The sequence below is a fragment of the Notolepis coatsorum genome (genome assembly GCF_963971535.1).
Source record: "Notolepis coatsorum genome assembly, chromosome: 1".
Lineage (NCBI taxonomy): Eukaryota > Metazoa > Chordata > Actinopteri > Aulopiformes > Paralepididae > Notolepis > Notolepis coatsorum.
This window is the reverse complement of record NC_140165.1, coordinates 293,522,539-293,542,045: the sequence shown is the minus strand read 5'-3', so window position 1 is coordinate 293,542,045 and position 19,507 is coordinate 293,522,539.

The following is a 19,507-nucleotide window of genomic DNA, read 5'->3' as shown; positions in this document are numbered from 1 at the left end:
GGTAGACGATGTCTGTGATTGGAGTGGAGTGAGAGGCGGAGTCACGGAGTTGGAGAGAAGAAGTGGGGGCAGAATGGGTTGGAGAGTGATAGGCAACCTTCGGAACGAAGAAGCCACCTAATGATGATGATGACATCAACATAATCCACCACACATCATGCGTCGGGAGCATTTGATTCTTCTCAATCTGACCGTTATAACCGCTCAGCTTGAGCAAAAAAAAAGAAACGACCCGGAACCATTAGATTGACGCATAGGCTAAGATATAAGGTTTCAAAGGGTGCTCAATACCGCCGTCTAGCTGGATGCGGCCGGTATTGCACTTTGGCGACCTCAAACTCATTCCCTATGCCTGGTAACAACAGGCTCCCTGGGTGGATAATGAATAAAGAATATCTACTCAGAAACATAAAAAGCCGTTTTTGACACTGAAAGTGTTAACAATTGTGTGTATTGAGCTGTACTGTATTGTACCCATTCTGCAATCTGTTAATAAAGTTTTCAATCAATGAATCAATCAACATGTTCTGCCTTGAACTGGTTTACATACAAACCAGCAACAGAAGTTTGTCTGTGAGCATAGTAATTTTTTCCTCTCCACCAGCTGGTCTCTTGTGCGGAGTCCCACAGGTTTCCATCCTAGGTTCTGTTCTGTCCTCTATCTTATCTTATCTTATCTTATTTGCATGCTTCCCCTTCAAAGGTTATGCAGATACAACACGACTCTATCTCCCCCTGAAACCAAATAGTGCAATATAAACAGTGTCATGGACTGCTTTGAGAACAACTTGGAATGGCACAAAACCTCCTGCAGCTGAATGAAGGCAAGCCTGAAGTTGTCCTATTTGCCCCCCCCCCCCCCCCTGACTCCATCAAATTGATTACAGCCTAGGCAACCTGTCCACCCTAAATGTTAAACCCCATGTCAAAAACCGTTGCTATGATATTTGAGCAGGTCAGTGCAGTAGTAAAAGCCAGTTTATCCCAGCTTCGTACAATTGACAAAATCAAGACCAAGGATTAGTCAGTCATCCCTCTCCCTCAACTGTTCTAGAACACTGCAGCCAGGCTCCTGACGGGTACCCGGAAGAGGGACCATATTAGCCCTATTCTGGCCTCTCTCCACTGGCTACTAGTACGGTTCAGAATTGATTTCAAGCTTCCCCTGTTTGTCTTTAAAGCCCTAAATGAGCATGCTCCTTCTTATATTACAGACCTCTTAACCCTTTATTCCACCTCCAGGTCCCCCAGGTCGTCTGACTTGGGGCTCCTGGTTGCCCTGCAATCTTAACTTAAGCTTAGGGGTGACTGAACCTTTGCTGTTGCAGCCCTTAGACTGTGGAACAGGATCCCCCTCTCTGACATATCTGTCCCCTCCACCGATTCCTTCGAGCAGGCTTTTTTTTTTATTTTTTATTTTTTTTTATCTTTCTTCCCCTCCTTTTTCCCGATTTTTCTCCCATCCCACCCTTCCTGGTTGTTGCGTACTTTCCCCTACTGTTGGTCCGGGAGACCGGAGACTGTCACATGCTTTCCTCCGACGCATGTGCAGCCTGGGGCAGGCCAACCTGGCCGTGCAGGTTCTCACCGGGGAGAGTGTAGCGTGTGGGAGGCCACACTATCTCTCCTTAGTTCCAACCCTTGCTGAGCAGGCGCCCCGACCGAACTGTAGGGGTTGCTGTCCACAACGCCCAGGACCCACCCTTCAGCTTTCCCACCCCCTGATACAGCCAATTGTATCAGTGTGAGAGGCCAGCCAAGCTGATAGCAACGCCGGGATGTTCGAATCCAGTGTCTCCCGGTGTTGGTGACGAACGTAATCTCCGTGCGCCACCTGCCCCCCCCCCCCCCCCTTCGAGCAGGCTTAAAACCAACTTTTATTCTTTAGTGATTGGATCCTCATGATGTGGTTTGGTTTGTGCCTATGCCTATGATCTGTTGATTTGTTCCTATGCCTATGAATTGTTGATTTGTTGCTATGATTTGTTGATTTATTCCTATGACTTGTTGATTTCCTATGCGTTGCTGTGTGTATTGATGCATAATTATGTGGTTGTTTTTGTTTTTTGTCTGAATTTACTTGCCTGCTCTGGTCTTTACAGCACTTTGGTCAATCTGTGTTTTTCTTAAATGTGCTTCATAGATACATTTGACTTGACTTGACTTGATATTTAATGCATAGCTCTAGGGCAGGGGTAGGCAACCTGTCCTGGGGGCATTTTCATAGGCACAGGGGGCAGCAAAAAAAAAATTTTTTTATTTTATTTTTTTTATTATTATAGTGAAATATTTTGCACTGTTGTCGCATTTATCTTGTTGAAATCCTCCCACAGGTTCTTTTTACTACCACATATTTAATTGAGACCCTTTATTTGTTTATTGTTTCAATTTAGCTGGAAATACATTGCTACATCATTCAGTAACATTTGCAGAGCCTTATAACAAAAACATTATTACGGTCACCATTGTAACCAGTGGGATTAATCAACACATTTTATTAATTATTTTTCTATTTCATTGAACATTGCACATGTTAAAAGCAATTTTTTTTACTCAAAATGTGAGTATTACCAAGTCAACTTGTGTTCTTAAAACAATGACAATAAACATAGTTTTATTAGGTTGAAATAATGTGGTTGTGTACTTATTTTTCTGTTAACTTATTATGGATTGAAAACTGAAAACCTTAATGCACAGTAACTGAACTCAATATTTTTAAGTTTTGGTAACTTATTATTATTTATTTTTTTACAGTGTAGTCTTGCGATCAATCAAAACTTATTTACACAATATACCTCACATTCACCCTCCATTCACATCCTGGTGTTCTCCTGGTGTTCTCCATTAGGCCTGTAGGTGGAGCTATGACAGCACACGTATAGTACACACACCGATGGTGTGTGATGTGTCCAAAAATGAATGGGCAAATGTGAGTGAAATGGTCTTACTGTATGCAGCTGGTTGTCTGCATTGCATCCCCCCCCCCCAACTCAGATTTAGGGTTGATACAACCATCATAATAATATTGTTAATAATAACAATAACAATAATGATAAAAATTATCATTAAAAAGACCTGATTATGAGAGAAAAAATTACGATGCATGGAATATTGTTGAGGCACACTAGTTACAACTATATTTCAAACAGGCACTCCATGTCAAAAAGGTTGCTGACCCCTGCTAGGGCATAGTTTCTTAACCTATTCAACTCAGGGACCCAAATTAGATTTTTCTTTTCTTATCATGAGACCCAGGCTCATTGAAACACATCACAAACACATTATGTTGCCATATGGGACCCATCAGCTGAAGGCCCACGACCCATATTGGGATCCCGAACCATAGTTTAAGAATTCAGGCTCTAGGTTTTTTTTCTTTTGAAAACGTGACTGTTACCATGTACAATTTCTTCGTAGCACATATTATGTAATATTAAAGCTCATTTGAGTGTAAAATGTATTCTAGAGCTATTCTTAAGTTCATATCGACAATACTAATCGGACCGCCTCAGGCCCACGAGAATAACACGTCGCTAAAGGTGGTGGCATTTCCCTTTAAGGCGAGACACTGCAGGTGAATAGGCAAATATACTTTTTTTGTTGATTTTGAGATTTTGTTATATTTTGCTTCCTAAACATGTCTTCTATGAATCTAGTGACAATAAAACGTCAATAACACACATTTAGTTGTTTATTTTACTTCATTTTGCCTTATTGCACCCATAAATGTGCACATATTTAATGGGGAAGTGCCTCATTTGCATATATAAACATAAATTTCAGAAAACTTGCAATATATTTTTTCTTAGTTTATATGTACATAACAAACTGGGAAAGTTTCATAGTGATATCTATTTAAATATTTTTTGCCTATTAGGGGGTACTACACTGTACTACACTGTTTGTAGCCTGTGTGTAGTTCTGTTCAGTTCAATAACATCATTATTATTATTATTCAGTTATCAGGCATGTGTTTAGGTTGTCTATTACTAATGGTTTGATTAGATATTGTGTTTGTAAATATCTGTTTAAAAAAAAAAGTATGGCATTTTACAATACAGAACTTTGAAGGCGTTTTCCCAAAAATGAGTTTTAAGAGTTTTTCCTCATACTCTGAGCCAGAAATATCCACTTCAGTAGCACTCACATACACCAAACCTTCCAGTTCTATTCATATCTATGTTCTGAAGGTATTTACAGAAGGGTTTGTTGATATCGCATTCATACCCTGATTTATATCACATTTTATTCCTAAAAACATGGCGAAATATGGAATTTTACCATAAAAATTTACTGAATGGAGTATTTTCTGATTTATGGAGTGATAAAAAGAGATATCCAAAATCCCCTCTGAAATAACCTTTGGCTCTAATATGTCAACAAAATGAAACTATAATTTTGAAAATGGCTTTATCCAATGTTCAGATTTTTGTCCTGGAATTATATGCAAATTAGTTCATATTTAAGTAGATAATGCCTCATTTGCATATTTAAACATACAATTTCAGAAAACTTGTAATACAAAAAAGTCTTGTCTTAATGTAAGTAATCAACTGGGGAAGTTTCATTGTGATATCTATTAGTTAATTTTTTTACCCTATTCACCTGCAGTGTCTCCCCTTAAGTGTCAACAAGCTTTAATTCATTTTAATTAAATACTGAAAGACACATACTTCAGTTGCACAGAGGCAGTCGATGCACGTGCACACAGACGCACGAGAGAGAAAAAGAGGGGAGCAGTTTATTATTCATTAATAGCTGGCTTAAGCCAGTCATAAATCATGAGTTTTAAAGTGTTTGGAGAAAAGGACGCTATCCTATTGGATCAGTGGGTCATTCAAACTGCGATGAAATTATTTATGAGGATATTAATCCCCCGGATCCCTACTCATGCATGTCATGCAGCGTTTTACGTTTGTTTACTGTCCATTCAGGAACATGTTGGTCATCTGAGCCGAGCCCTCGCCTGCTACTCTGCATCCAGCATATGGGCCGGCCGAGAACTAAGTATCAGAGGACATTTGAAAACAACACCATCAACAACACCATGTGTGACTGAAAAACACATCAAAACAAAGCAGCATGGGTGGGTGTTTATGTGTGTGTGTGTGTGTGTGTGTGTGTGTGTGTGTGTGTGTGTGTGTGTGTGTGTGTGTGTGTGTGTGTGTGTGTGTGTGTGTGTGTGTGTGTGTGTGTGTGTGTGTGTGTGTGTGTGTGTGTGTGTGTGTGTGTGTGTGTGTGTGTGTAGGTGTGTGTGTGTGTTGTGAATTGTTTGGGGTTTGAATTAAAGGTTAAGTACTGTTGTGTTGAACCGTCTCTACTGCTGTCAGACTGACATAAAAATATCAACAACATTATTTCCGTGTTTTCATGTTTGATTTAAGGACAGTGTTTGTTTTTCTAAGGACGTCTCTCTCTCCACTCTATATTGAAGGGGAAGGCTGCCGATTGTCAGCGATGAAATATTTGGGAAGTTCAGTGATGATTAGCAGAAGGTTTGACTCGATTCCAGAGCTGAGATCCGTAGCCCAACATTCCCAACTATGTGTAAAACAATGAATCTCAGTTGACATTTAAGTCGTTCTTATAAACCTGTCCTGAAAATGCAGCAGCAGTAAAACTGCAGTTTCTTCATCTGCAGTAAGAGTAAGGGGTGAAAGTAAGAGAGGAATTAAAGATGAAAAGAGTGATACACCCAGCAGGCTATTCATAGTTATACTAACATGCGAGTCGTCATTCTTTTCATCTAAGGATGGTGATATTTAAAGATCCCCATCACACGTGTTTTTGGTTTGGCGTTTCCACCAAAAATGGACAATAAATTACTGAAAATGTAAATCTAGCTACACCTTTAGCCTAATTACAAGGAAGGATCATGAAGCCCGCCCCCCTTTCCCCCTCACTTGTTTTTGGCCAATAGCTAGGCTAGCTGATCTGCTTTTATTAATTTGTCCTAAACTAGGCTAGCTTGCAGCCGGATAGCTTTCTAGTGAACAAGAACACACAGAGAGGAAATTGGTATATCTTCTTGTATTACTCTTAGATGTCCCGAGGTCTAGGCTAAAGACAAAAGGTGATCAAGCTTTTGTGGTGGCTGCCCCTAAAATATGGAACAGTCTTCCACTGGAAATTAGGTCTGCCAAGACCCTACACAATTTTAAAACACAGCTGAAGACTCACCTGTTTTTATTGGCGTTCTGAGGCTTGGTTAGCCAAACATCCCTGGTCGTGTGGTGATTGTTTATTTTGTTTAAAAAAAATTATTATTGTAGTTTTTATGACTGTGTGTGTATACTGTATTTTGTATTTTCTTTTAGTATTTCTGTTTTTATATTGTACAGCACTTTGGTACAACTTCGGGTTATTTAAATGTGCTTTATAAATAAAGTTGACCTTGACCTTGTATAGGCAGTAGGCAAATTTCCAATAATGTTTGTAAGTTCTTTTAAGTTTCACTACAGTAGCATGTTAGCATTGTTAGCATTCCAAATTTAAATCAATGAACACTACTAGCGGTTAGCTTGCAGCTGATGGTGCTCCTTGGTTTCAATAGAAACATAGAAAAAATTAAATAGTCAACGTAAAAATAGGTCAAAGGTAGCCAGACACAAGCTAGCTTTCCATTGGGTCTGAACGCAGCACACCCAAAGAATTAAACAAATAGCTTCCCGGTGAAAATGGTCGTCAATAAAGTACATTTTATTTACAGTACCACGGTGTGTTGGTGATTTGTCTCTCATCCTTTAATGAATTCCTGGCACTGTAATCACATTGAAGTGTGGGGAAAAATTGATTTCTATGTAGCTTGGCCACCAGTTCTCCCCACTGTAAAAGAACCTCACATGCATGTAGCTAAACACATTATATAAGTGCCCCTGTGCACGCACTAACAGTCCGTTGCCTTGGTAACACAGATATACAGAGAAATCGTCTTCTAAACTAAATTCAAAAAATAAACTCTGTCAAGGCCTAACAATCTCCCCATTACTTTCACATGCAACATTTTACTGGGTAGATGACATAAGAGCTGCTGATATTGCCAGTCTCAACAGACCCAGGCTGTAAATCCACATGGTGGCGCTAGAGGAAAGGTCATGAAGTGACCAAAATCAATAGGTTTTGTTCCTCTAGGGGTCATGAACGTTCACAACAAATTGTGTGACTGTACAACTAAAGTGTACAGTGTGCCCATTCATTTTCGAGATATCTTGTTCTCAGTTTGGCCTGATAGTGGTGCTAGAGGAAAGGTCAATGGGTCACCAAAATGAATAAGTGTCTTCATCTAGGGAGCATGAATGTTCACAGCAAATGCCATGGTAATCCGGCCAAGTAATGGGGAGAACGCAGCGGCCCGCCTGATCTCAAACCTACCGAAGTCGGCCCATGTCACCCCACTCCTTAGGGACCTGCACTGGCTCGCCATTGCTGCACGAATCCGCTTCAAGGCCCTCGACCTGGCATACTGTGCGGCAAAGGGAACCGCTCCCGCCTACCTCCGGTCAATGGTCTCTAACTACACACCCTCAAGACCCCTATGCTCTGCATCTTCTGGTCGTCTCAGACCCACTCCTATCCGAGCTCCAGAAGGGTCATCAAGGAGAACCTGCCTTTTCTCAGTCCTTGCCCCACAATGGTGGAATGAACTATCTACCCCAGTTAGGACAGCCGAAACCCGTCCAATCTTTTGCCGTCGACTAAAGATGCACTTCTTCAACCACTATCTGAAAAAATGAAAATAACCTTACTGTCATGCACTTGTCCTAATAAACTAACCTACACAGTAGCACTCAACACTTTGATGAACATTGTTACTCAGCTGATAGCGTTGTGCCCTTCCTGATGACTTGTCATAGAGAACTTGTAAGTCGCTTTGGATAAAAGTGTCAGCTAAATGACTAAATGTGAATGTGAGATATGGTGCGAACAGACACACACACACACACACACACACACACACACACACACACACACACACACACACACACACACACACACACACACACACACACACACACACAGACACACACACACACACACACACACACACACACACACACACACACACACACACACACACACACACACACAGGGGCGAACACAAAAGGCTTTGCCTTGGTAGAGCTAGAAATCTGGCAGAAGACTTGACATTAGCAGACAGAGTATCATTATTGGCGCCTGAAGCAGCTTTATATATTTGGGGTGACCATACAGTAAAATGTCAATCTCAGATTTATCATCATTACGTTGCGCATTTGGACACATCCAGAATATACTGTATGACATGTGATATTCTTTACAGTCGGCAAATACAAAAAAAAAATTTGGTTCAAAATGTGTTGTTATAAAATACAAGTCATTCAGGTGATAAAATCAATCAAACATTTTGGTTTCCACAAAGTCTGTGTACCGTCAATGTAGCAGGTAGAGACTGTGCATCTTGATGACATTGTGGCGTTAGACTCTTTCTTGGTTCAAATTTAGAGCTACTCGATTGATTGATTGATTGATTGATTGAACATTTTATTAACAGATGGCAAAATGGGTACAATACAGTACGGCTCAATTATACACACAATTGTTAAGGGGATGCAGATCAGAGAAAGACTTTCGTCTTGTTTACACCAGGGTCCGCCATTTTCAATTCATAATGACATTTATGACATACACTTACACAACATACCCAGGCTAGAGGTCATATTATGTGCATGATATTCTCATTTAATTAGGCAGTGAGAGCCACCGGCCGTTGTCCCCTGGGACCCTTCGGAGCGGCTCCTAACAGCCTGGGCGCTCCGTGGCTGGCCAAAGCGTGTGTTGAACTACTTGGTTATTGACTTAAAGAGTTCAGGGAGGAGCTTGTGTCAATAAACTAGCCTGTCCCATGCCGGCTGCACCATATGGGGAGGTCTGGTTGTAATTCGTGCGACAGGCCGGGGCATAGTGCCAGGGAATTAGAGAGGCAGGCTGCAGGAGACATTTTAATTTGTGCTGCCGTGTGCAAAGGCATGCACCTCTAGCCTGGGTCTGTTCCTGTCATTAGGATGGCCAGCGTATTCTTAGAAGAGCAGAGAGGCAGTGAAACACAGGGAAATACAACAGGGGTCGAGGCAACGCTATTGATTGTTTAGAATAGAATAATAGAATAGAATAGAATAGAATAGAATAGAATAGAATAGAATAGAATAGACTTTATTGGCATTATACTTGCGTACAACGAGATTAAGGACTGGTAATAAAAAATAAACATAATATCACAATACTATACACTATGATACTATACACACAAGTAATAACAAATAAACATAATACCACAATACTATACAATATGATACTATACACACAAGTAATAACAAATAAACATAATATCACAATACTATACAATATGATACTATACACACAAGTAATAAAAAAGAAACAATGTCACAATACTATACAATATACAGAATATACAACAATCACAGTGTCAGACAGTAGTGGGTAGATAATTGCACTTATGAATATTGCACTTGAAGGGTAGAATATTGCAGTTGAAGTTGGGAGAAAATTGCATTGAATGGTTATATATTGCACAGTGGGGGACGGGGGCTCTTGGGGAAGAAAACCTAGTCAGGATACCTATAGTCAGGATATAACTAGTAGTTTGATTCTATGAAAAGCTAAATATTGTCGTCGAGTTCATTCTACTTCCACGGAATTAGTGCTGTGACATTGGTATAACTCAGGTCTCTCCCCTAAAGCACAGATGTCCAGTGAAGCAAATTATAATATCCTTAAATGAATCACCTCACACCAAAATATTTCATTTCCTGACCGCTGTGCAGGCTGGTGTAGCTCCCCTGGTGTCTTCCCTGCAAGGTTGCAGTGGATGGTAAACCCACCTAAACTAATGTCACCCACATTTTTATTTGTGAAATAGAGCAGTCACAGGGGTGCTCAAGTTGCACACCATGTACTGCGCTGCGTCGCAACACGGCCGTCCCGGGTTCGACTCCCGGACCCGGCGACCTTTGCCGAATGTCTTCCCCCCGTATATCTCCCGTTCTTCCTCTCACTCTCTCTACCGGACTGCCCGGTAGTAAAAAGCCAATAAAAAATAAAATAGAGCAGTCCTACTGTATATACCCACCTTTTCATTTGGGAAATTCTGTTTAATTGAAATTCTAATAGGAAATAAACAACAAAATGTATATATTCAGAAAATATATAGCATAACAGTAGGCTACATTCTTGTGTTTATTGGTAGTTCTATTTCATTCTTCCTGACTGCCAGAGGCGGTATTTATACCAACAAAGTCACCTGTGACCCCTGATGACCCGAGCTAGGGTAAATCTTGTGGCTCTGTTCCTTTTCATCTTCTCGCTTCGCCGGTCTACCCTGTCGTATCACTGGCTAAAGCTAAATAATTTACGTGACTTGTAGCCTTGGTCGGAGTTGCGGGGTACTCAGCGAGTACTACTCACCCTCCAAGGGCTGCGACAAGCTATCCCTCTCTAGGTAAGGAACTTTGTGTTGCTGTTCTACACCGAATTGTGGCTTCTAGCCTTATCACCGACTGATTAGTCTCAGCTGGTTATGTACAAGAGTGTTAGCTGCTGTTGGTATGTTGTTTCATAATAGATTTTTCACAGTTAGTGGTACTGCTTTTGCCCAAGGCTAACTTTAAGTAGATATTGATAACAACCCTTGTCAGTGACAGTGCTCTCACTGCCACTCCCAGCATACGATACGTGGTTTCCTAATTGGTTTGTTCATAGAGAAGCAGTAGCAGGAGCTTTTGCTCACGTGAATATTGACAATAGTTTCAAGTTTCAAGTTTCTTTAATAGTTGTCATACAGAAGTACAGAATACTTTCATACAAAATGCTTCTTACTGTTACGCTCCAGAGACTGTGCTAGACAAGATAGTATCAAATAACATAGTATAGCATGTCATTTAGAAGTAGAAAATGAGGTCACAGTGTTCAGTATAGACATATGTAAAATGTTCGATGCAGAATAGACGTAACTGAGTTACCATATAATATACAATACTATGCAGTGTACTAATGTACAGTACTATATAGTGCAAAGCAGAAATGGGATGAGGTACAATTTAGGTACAATTTACAGTAAGGTGTACGAGTTGTAGTGCAATCCTTCATCAATAAATATAAAGTGTGGGGAGTGGGTGCTACAGTGTGTTTGTTTAAAGTGGGTGTGTGCTATAAAGTGTGTGGAGTGGGTGCTACAGTGTGTTTGTTTAAAGTGAGTGTGTGCGTGTGGATGTGTGTGCTATGTGCGTTTGATGGTTGTTGTTGTGTAGTGTTCATTGTTCGTTTAGCAGCCTGATGGCCTGGGGATAGAAGCTGTCCAATAATACTGTCCAATAATAATAACCTTTGTTGGTGAAGGCAGTAATCTCCCACTCCCAGCATACGTGACTGTCAGGGCCCTGCTCGCTTGCCCCCCAGGCAACCTCGGGTGCTGGTGCCTAACCGTCGTCCTCCCCAGAGCTTCTAGAGGCCAGGAAGTCAGGCGCTGAGGTTTCGGGCCGGTGGTTGGTCGCTTTTCCCAGCAGCAGCTCAGTTACTGGGCTGCTCACACCTCGGACCCTTGGGTCATTTCCAGCCTAGCCCAGGAGTACAAGCTTTGATTCCGATGCCAGGCCCAAGCCTCCGGCCAGGTCAAAGTGACCATCATCAACGACCTGGCAAAAACCCTAGCTCTGAGCCAGGAGTTATCCGCCCTCCTGACAAGGGTTCTATCGAGCCTGTATCTCGGGGGGGGGGGGGGGGGGGGGGGGGGGCTCCTTCTGCTGGTGGCCTCCTTCTGCTGGTGGCCCCCTAGTGCTGGTGGCCTCCTTCTGCTGGTGGCCCCCTAGTGCTGGTGGCCCCCTACTGCTGGTGGCCCCCTACTGCTGGTGGCCCCCTTCTGCTGGTGGCCCCCTACTGCTGGTGGCCCCCTACTGCTGGTGGCCCCCTACTGCTGGTGGCCCCCTTCTGCTGGTGGCCCCCTACTGCTGGTGGCCCCCTACTGCTGGTGGCCCCCTTCTGCTGGTGGCCCCCTACTGCTGGTGGCCCCCTACTGCTGGTGGCCCCCTTCTGCTGGTGGCCCCCTACTGCTGGTGGCCCCCTACTGCTGGTGGCCCCCTACTGCTGGTGGCCCCCTACTGCTGGTGGCCCCCTACTGCTGGTGGCCCCTTCTGCTGGTGGCCTCCTTCTGCTGGTGGCCCCCTAGTGCTGGTGGCCCCCTTCTGCTGGTGGCCCCCTACTGCTGGTGGCCCCTTCTGCTGGTGGCCCCCTAGTGCTGGTGGCCCCCTTCTGCTGGTGGCCCCCTACTGCTGGTGGCCCCTACTGCTGGTGGCCCCGACTGCTGGTGGCCCCCTTCTGCTGGTAGCCTCCTTCTGCTGGTGGCCCCCTAGTGCTGGTGCCCCCTTATACTGGTGGCCCCCTTCTACTGGTGGCCCCCTTCTGCTGGTAGCCTCCTTCTGCTGGTGGCCCCCTAGTGCTGGTGGCCTCCTTCTGCTGGTGGCCCCCTTCTGCTGGTGGCCTCCTTCTGCTGGTGGCCTCCTTCTGCTGGTGGCCCCCTTCTGCTGGTGGCCTCCTTCTGCTGGTGGCCCCCTTCTGCTGGTAGCCTCCTTCTGCTGGTGGCCCCCTAGTGCTGGTGGCCTCCTTCTGCTGGTGGCCCCCTTCTGCTGGTGGCCCCCTTCTGCTGGTGCCCCCTTATACTGGTGGCCCCCTTCTGCTGGTGGCCTCCTTCTGCTGGTGCCCCCTTATACTGGTGGCCCCCTTCTGCTGGTGGCCCCCTTCTGCTGGTGGCCTCCTTCTGCTGGTGGCCCCCTTCTGCTGGTGGCCCCCTTCTGCTGGTGGCCTCCTTCTGCTGGTGGCCCCCTTCTACTGGTGGCCCCCTTCTACTGGTGGCCCCCTTCTGCTGGTGGCCCCCTTCTGCTGGTGGCCTCCTTCTGCTGGTGGCCCCCTTCTACTGGTGGCCCCCTTCTGCTGGTGGCCCCCTTCTGCTGGTGGCCCCCTTCTGCTGGTAGCCTCCTTCTGCTGGTGGCCCCCTAGTGCTGGTGGCCTCCTTCTGCTGGTGGCCCCCTAGTGCTGGTGGCCTCCTTCTGCTGGTAGCCTCCTTCTGCTGGTGGCCCCCTTCTGCTGGTGGCCCCCTAGTGCTGGTGGCCCCCTTCTGCTGGTGGCCTCCTTCTGCTGGTGGCCTCCTTCTGCTGGTGGCCTCCTTCTGCTGGTGGCCTCCTTCTGCTGGTGCCCCCTTATACTGGTGTCCTCCTTCTGCTGGTGGCCTCCTTCTGCTGGTGGCCCCCTTCTGCTGGTGGCCTCCTTCTGCTGGTGGCCTCCTTCTGCTGGTGGCCTCCTTCTGCTGGTGGCCCCCTTCTGCTGGTGGCCTCCTTCTGCTGGTGCCCCCTTATACTGGTGGCCCCCTTCTGCTGGTGGCCTCCTTCTGCTGGTAACCTCCTTCTGCTGGTGGCCTCCTTCTGCTGGTGGCCCCCTTCTGCTGGTGGCCTCCTTCTGCTGGTGGCCTAGACAAAAGATTCAGTGCTTAATTAAAGCACCACCTCTGGCGGTATCCAGGATTCATAGAACCGTAGTTACATACGTAACTTTCATTGTTGGTGCTACTGCAGTCTTTGCCTGGAGTTGATAGTTTATCCTCTTATCTTACCACTGCATCACCTGTTGACCACTGAAACAGTCACTGCTGAAACAGAATTGACAAATACTTCCCCATACTCATTCAAAGATGTCACAGATTTGAGACTTATAGATTTGTAAAAAAGAAAAAAAGGAAAAATATTGATTGAACTGTCCAAATTAAAAGATTAAAATAAAATAAAATAGAATTCATAAAAATACGTTTTAATAAAGTCAGGGGGAAGTACTGTGTCAACAGTGCAACAGTGTACCACTACCACATCATGTCGATCACAGACTAGAGAGTCTCTGATTATCTCGTAATGGAGAGAGTCAGCCAGTAATGAAGAGGATGTGTTTGGTCCAATGGGAAAGGCCCAGTCTCACCTGGCTCTGTCGGGGAGCGCTGTGGCATTGCCACGGTGACAAACTCCCATGAAAGGAGAGCAGAAATGCACTCAGCACACAGCCAGGGAATAATGGGAGACATGGTGTGGAGCATTAGAGAGATGGTTCTTCGAAAAGCCACAATACAGTCTCCAATTTGCATGCTTTTATTTCTACAGTATTCCATGTTCAATATGTATAAGTTAGAGTGCTGTGCTGATTCATATATAGTTAAAGACAGTAGAGGTTGAGTACTTTATGATCTAAAGATGGTAAGTTAGAGTGTTGTGTTCATTCATAGTTAAAGACAGTAGAGGTTGAGTACTTTATTATCTAAAGATGGTAAGTTAGAGTGTTGTGTTCATTCATAGTTAACACATTCGGGGCCATCCACGTATATACACGTGATTGGGAGCCGACGTGTTTAACTCGTTTTTTCTTTTATTTGATTTTAATATCCTATTCACTGTCACAGAGCTGTATTTTGGCTGGAAAAGGCATATTGGGACTCGGAAAGTGCAGTACCGGCCAGATCCTGGTAGTGGCCCTGTCTCGAGAATGCAGTAATCCTTGTTTCAGACCTGGTGTAACTTTTTTTTCGCTCCGGGTGGACTTTTCTGTTAGCCTGAAGCTATGGCTTCACCAGATCTCCTGGAATACTTTTTGCGACGCCGAATTCGGTATGCAGTAAAGGAATATAGCATCAGCCAATGGACATATCGATCTACCAGATGGCGATCAAATAACTGGGAAATTCTTTTTGGAATCCAACCGGCCACAGGTAAGAGCGATTTGACGTCAATTTCAGCCTGATCGGGCCTTGTTCTCATAGCCAACCACCCAGTCAGCGTATGTTGTTGTAATAACGAATGCCGTTATTGGTAATCAATAATCAGAAACAACGTTCCCCCCCCCCTTCATGCATTCATGGTGGAACATGATACCGATCATATGCATTTTGATTTTTAACTCTAGCTTGTGTAGGGACAAAATTCCAATCGATTTAACGTTATTAGTAGAGCTGGGCATAGATTAATTTTTTTAATCTAGATTAATCTACCTGCAATCCTGGAATTGATCTAGATTAATTTAGATTAAAATGGCAAAAAAAAAAAAGTCTGCCAAAGGCATTCAAAATATGTGTTCTACCCAAATAATGACCAGAGGAGGAGATTTATCCTCTCCTCTTCATCTGAGGAGTCACTAGCTGTTCTATCTCCTTGTTCAACAGCATGAACATGTCTCTTCTTTTTGTAATTTCCAGTGTTTCTTTTAAAACCAGATTTATCGTAATTTTCTGTGCCCTTCCTTTGATGCCATTAACATTGTTACACTGATATTGACAGCTCTCTCCAGTGTCAAATCACACTCTGTCAGTAGTTTCTTCTGTGCACCTTCATTTCTTAATCCACACACAAACCTGTCTCTCAATGTGTCTTTTAGTGAATCTGTGAATTCATAATGCTGCTGACTGGTTGCTCACACACAGACTGCTGCAGAAGCAGGTTTCTCAACAAATTCAGTGCAAGCTCAGTGTAACAGTTCCACGAATGAAGAGAACACTGAACAGCTACTACAGTCTCAGGTCCACATCCAAGAGAACACTGAACAGCTACTACAGTCTCAGGTCCACATCCAAGAGAACACTGAGCAGCTACTACAGTCTCAGGTCCACATCCAAGAGAACACTGAACAGCTACTGCAGTCTCAGGTCCACATCCAAGAGAACACTGAACAGCTACTACAGTCTCAGGTCCACATCCAAGAGAACACTGAGCAGCTACTACAGTCTCAGGTCCACATCCAAGAGAACACTGAACAGCTACTACAGTCTCAGGTCCACATCCAAGAGAACACTGAACAGCTACTGCAGTCTCAGGTCCACATCCAAGAGAACACTGAACAGCTACTACAGTCTCAGGTCCACATCCAAGAGAACACTGAGCACCTACTACAGTCTCAGGTCCACATCCAAGAGAACACTGAACAGCTACTGCAGTCTCAGGTCCACCTCCAAGAGAACACTGACTACAGTCTGAGTACGGCTCAATACACACAATTGTTAAGGGGATGCAGACTAGAGAAAGACGTTTGTCTTGTTTACATCAGGGTCTCCCATTTTCATTTCATATTGCTCCACATTGTCATCAAACGGTCCAATATTTCCAATAACCCAAGCCATTTCCGTTGTAAACACTCACGATAGTCCAGTCGATCCTTCCTTTAGTGTGTAAAGTGGATTTCCTCCTCTTGTAGATGTTTCCAAGAGCAACGTGAGCAACGTGAGCTAACATGCTAACTCGCTAAGCTAACGTTAATAATGTAAACAAAGCTCTCAACGGACTTCTTCTTTCTTGCATTGCGCAGATTCAGATGTCCTCATCGCCGAATTGTGTTATATCCTGAGGACTTTTCTTAACCTCACCTGTATAACAATGATTACCGGACCACTAAAGTTACTTTAGTTTAACACATTATTCTGACTACAGCTCCGGTACATACGTGCAATCACTTCCGGGCACCACAGCTGTGAACTACGGCAAGTATTTAAGGACAATACAGACCCAACGTTGAGAAAAAGATTAACGGCGTCAATTATATTATCGCGCAATACTAGTCTCGCGTTAACGCAGCACGTTAACGGCGTTAACGACCCAGCTCTAGTTATTAGCTTAGCGCCTTATAACTAGCCTTGCAGGAATTATCCCAGACCATTCCGATATAACGCTCATATTCATGACGCTATAAAACGGGAACGTATTGATGAAAAAAAATGTCTTTATGGCATATTGAAGGGAAGGTTTATACTGTCAATTGACAATGACAATGGACACATAGCAATAATATAAAATATAGATTTAGCTCTACAAACAACCTCACGCACAGTGAAAAGTTGTAATCAAAAGCTGGCTAATCTAATGGCCCCGAATGTGTTAAAGACAGTAGAGGTTGAGTACTTTATTATCTAAAGATGGTAAGTTAGAGTCTTGTGTTTGTGTTCATTCATAGTTAAAGACAGTAGAGGTTGAGTACTTTATTATCTAAAGATGATAAGTTAGAGAGTTGTGTTCATTCATAGTTAAAGACAGTAGAGGTTGATTACTTTATTATCTAAAGATGGTAAGTTAATGTGTTCTGTTCAATCATAGTTAAAGACAGTAGAGGTTGAGTACTTTATTATCTAAAGATGGTAAGTTAGAGTGTTGTGCTCATTCATATGTAGCAGCCTGAATATTCTACAAAGTATTCAGTAGTGCTAACTAACTGTTACTTTCCCTGTGTGTGTATAACGTGTGATTAACAGTGTTCCTTTGGATAGCCTAACAGTGTTCCTTTGGATAGCTCGCCCAGTCTAACGACGAGGTGAGGTGCTACTCTTCTCCGGCTGCAGTATGGACTACTAACAATAACATTGAGCCCTTTTTCCCTTTCTGGAGCGGTCCTTGAGTGGGACCAGTGGAGGTTGCCAGCAGGGGGCGGAGTGGCAGTGGTGGCAGGTGGAGCAGTGGAGAGAAGCAAGCAACGAGGAAGAGGGAGTTACCTGGAGGCAAGGGGAGCAGGAAGCTCTCTTCGGCATTGGACTTAGCCGTGAACAGTCGCAGCCACAACGGGCGTGTGCTTTGGAATAGCCCCGTTGAAGAAGTTAATGAAGGAGAGCCCCGTGATGAGGGTGATGAGAAATACTTGCTAGTGACGGGTTATCCTAGAAGTATCAGCGATAGTGTGTGAGTAAGAGAAACCGAACCAAAGGACTAACGTCTAGAGCTAACGAGACTAACGTCTAACGTTATCGGGTTATAGTAGTTACTGTGTGCGGTATAGTAGTATGCTGCTAACGGCTCCGTCTGACTTGAGTAGACTACCGGGCGCGCGGTGCTGAAGAGACCGGTGGTGTAGCCAGCCACGTTGCGTTAGCAGTGTAACCGATATAGCAGGAGGGTGCGTCGAGACCAAAAGCTTAGCTGTGTTTAGGGTAGTCACAGTATATTAGCTCAAGCGACAGAAGCAAGCCAGCAACAGCAGCGGTGGACGTTTCCCAGACGGTACAGAGGACGCCTCTTCTCACCAGCAGAGGATGCCATACAGCACGCTCCTCCAGCTAACCACTGCCTGCTGTCCGCCCAGCCTGCTGGCTGTGCTCGCGGGATCGCCGACGCCATCTTGTCACCCGGACGAGCGGTGACAAGAGTGGGTCCGCCATCTTGGCTAAGTACTAACAGTACCACATGTATCAACAGCAACGTCCATTGAAGTGAACGCTAACAACCAGTGTCTAAGGGGTACCCCGAACAATTTAAGCCGGCTTAGGTTAGGTTTTCTTTTGGTAACGTGGGCCCACATTTACTTGGTTTTATTTTGTTATTTGTTTATTTGGTTATTTGGTTCTTGAATTCCCAATGTGTCTCCATTTTATGCCTGGGTTCCCCTAGTACAAGCGGGGTGTTTTAATGTATTGAGCACTCGGTGCCTATGGTGGGAAGAGCTTCCCCTACATTATGATAACAAGAGCACCCGGTGCCATGTATTGAGGAATAACAGTGTAATGGATAACATGCCCAGGCTTCTATATAAAGTAGACATAATCGGGATCATTGTGTGTGTCTGTTTCTTCAAGGTCCATTTGCTATTCTAACCCCTGGGTAAATATTGTGACTGCATAATTATTTAACCCTTACATCCCATTTACAGAATAGCATTTGAAGGGTCTATACAGGTGGTCAAGGAAGGGTACTGCTTAAAGGGAAGCCCAATAATACTATAGTATCCTACTACCCAGTGTCTGTGTACTACTACTCCCACAAGCAGGGATAATCCACCCTTCTACATTTGGCGTCACGAACAGGATCAACATCCTACTCCACTTCCTTGACAGACCAGTAGAGAGACCATGACATCCAAGAAAGGGACCCGCGCCGCGCAGGCGTCGATCCGACAGCTGTTCACTGGCCAAGAGCGGTTGAGCGCGTGCCTGGAACAGGCGCAGGAGTGGCAGGTGAAGTTGGAGGAGAAGCGGCTGCGGTGCGAACAGCTGGAAGGGGATCTTGACGAGCTGTGGGGTCGGCTGGAAAACCAGCAGAGCCACGGGGAGCAGCGGCAGCTGCTGTGCGACCTGCTGGAAGTAGAACTGGTGGTCAAGACCAGGGATCTGGAGGGGCTGCAGGAGAAGTGCCGGAATCAGGCGGCACTCCTGGAGCAGCAGGCCGAAACAGTGAAGAAACTGGAACAGACCCAAGCCAGGGATCTGGAGGAGCTCCAGGAGAAGTGCCGGACTCAGGCGGCACTCCTGGAGCAGCAGGCCGAAACAGTGAAGGAGTTGGAGCAGGCACTCCAAGAGAAGCGTCGATCCCGGGCGGCTCTGGAGGAGCTGCAGGAGACGTACCAGACGCAGACGGCACGAATGACGACACTGGAAGAAGCAGTGACGAGACTGGAACAGGAAGAGGCCGTGAAGGAGTTGGAGCAGGCACTCCAAGAGAAGCGTCGCTCCCAGGCGGCT